This window comes from Galeopterus variegatus, unplaced genomic scaffold, assembly GCF_000696425.1.
Source record: "Galeopterus variegatus unplaced genomic scaffold, G_variegatus-3.0.2 Scaffold4789, whole genome shotgun sequence".
NCBI classification, from domain to species: domain Eukaryota; kingdom Metazoa; phylum Chordata; class Mammalia; order Dermoptera; family Cynocephalidae; genus Galeopterus; species Galeopterus variegatus.
In genome coordinates, this window is record NW_007730900.1 from 129,421 (window position 1) to 131,348 (window position 1,928).

The following is a 1,928-nucleotide window of genomic DNA, read 5'->3' on the forward strand; positions in this document are numbered from 1 at the left end:
ACGGAAAAAGACAAAAAAAAAAAAAAAAATTCTCATAATGAGTATACAATAAAGTATGGTAAGGATAGTGGTCACAGCACTGTTTGTAATGGCAAAAAATCATAAAAGTCTATGTCAATAGGAAAACGGCTAATTATGATATAACCATAGTACAGAATAATATGTAGCTGTACATTCTGACATGGAACGCATACAATACACGTTAAGTTAAAAAAAAAAAAAAAAGCAAGTTGTACAGCAAAATGTATAATACGATCCTATTTAGGCAATTAAAGAATCCAAACATCAAAATGTATGTTTGTGATTTTGAGTTCTGTTCACCATGTTTCAGGCATACTTGACATCTTTCCCTTTATTAATCTTGCCAACCTCATTCTCATTTTACAGTCTTTTCACTAGCTTGTCCTTCTACAATCTTTTCACTAGCCTGTCCTTCTGGAATGGAATACTTTCCTCCCCCAAGACTATCCTACAACTCACTCACTCATGCATTTGAAAGAAATTCTGTCATTCTTTCATCAACTACCTTTTCTTTTTCACCATAGCACTTTTATAGTCCTAAGCTTCTTGAAAGAAGGGTAGTTGTCTATCTTATTCATCACCATATCCCCAATACATTGCACTGTACCTGACATATAGTAGTTATTCAATAACTATCTGCCGAAGAACAACAATGGTGATAACTAAAGAGGGGAGCTCAAATTAGACAACCTTAATAATTAGTTCACATTTTATCATGACTAAAAAGTCACTCAAATTAACATCTGAGGCCAGACATTCTTGGCTGGGAGTCACCTTGGTTCCCTACTTCAACAGTGCTTAGATGAAACCCACCCTGGCTAGCAGTTCAGAGGCAGCCCTGTGCCATCTCTTCACAGCACACTCAGACTACCCCAAGACTCCCACTGAAGTTTCAGCACTGCCACCTCTCAGCCACCTGCATCCTTATTCCAGGTGCACCAGAACTTACTACCAGGACACTCAGGCCATCAACCACCAGATCAACCTGGAGCTCTACATCATCTACATCTATCTATGTCTTACTACTTTGACCGCAATGATGTGGCTCTGAAGAACTTTGCCAAATATTTTCTTCACCTTCTAATGAGAGGAAACATGCTGAGAAAGTGATGAAGCTGCACAACCAATAGAGGGCACCTAATCTTCCTTTAGGATACCAAGAAACCAGAACATGACAATTGGGAGAGCAGACTGGATGGAGTGTGGGTTACACTTGGGAAAAAAGTGAAGAAGTCAAACTGGCCACCGACAAAAACTTCCCACCTGTGTGACTTCATTAAGAAACATTACCTGAATGAGCAGGTGAAATCAACCAAAGAACTGGGTGACCATATAACCCAAGATGGGAGGGTGGGGGAAAGAGGTCTGAATCTGGCATGGCAGAGTATCTCCAACAAGCACAACCTGGGAGACAGTGATGACAAGAACTAAGCCTTAAGCTGACTCCACCATATCCATCAGGGTGACTTCTGGGGTTACCAAGGCAATGCATGCATATTGGGGTTACTCTTAGCATTTTTATAAGTTGTACCAACAAAACAGCCACTTAAGTTCTTTCATTTGGACCACTCCTTCAAACAAAGAAATCTGGTACCAGAAAAATAGGAAAGGGTAAGAGAAAAGAAAGATTTAACTATGTGAAGAGAAAATATTTTTATGTTTCTGCATAGGCAGGAATTTCTAAGCAAAGAAAGCTATTCTTCAAAGGACAAGCCTTGAAACTTAAAGATAAATAAACAGTAAGAGATTTTACCTCTTTAGGGGTATGGGTTTACATTTCAGGGGGGATGAAACCCCAGACTACGGAGATATTTCAGGAGTTGTAAACTCTTGAGACTTGTCTGATCCTCCCCTCCGCCCCCAAACATTCATTTGCATTCCAAAGATTATGAACCTAGGATCCTTCT

General features: G+C 39.5%; 1 pseudogene; it reads left to right on the forward strand.

Moving 5' to 3' along the window:
* The window catches only part of LOC103603789, a 10,861-nt pseudogene extending 9,409 nt beyond the window's left edge, over nt 1-1,452 (forward strand).
* Nucleotides 1,453-1,928: the final 476 nt, after the last annotated feature.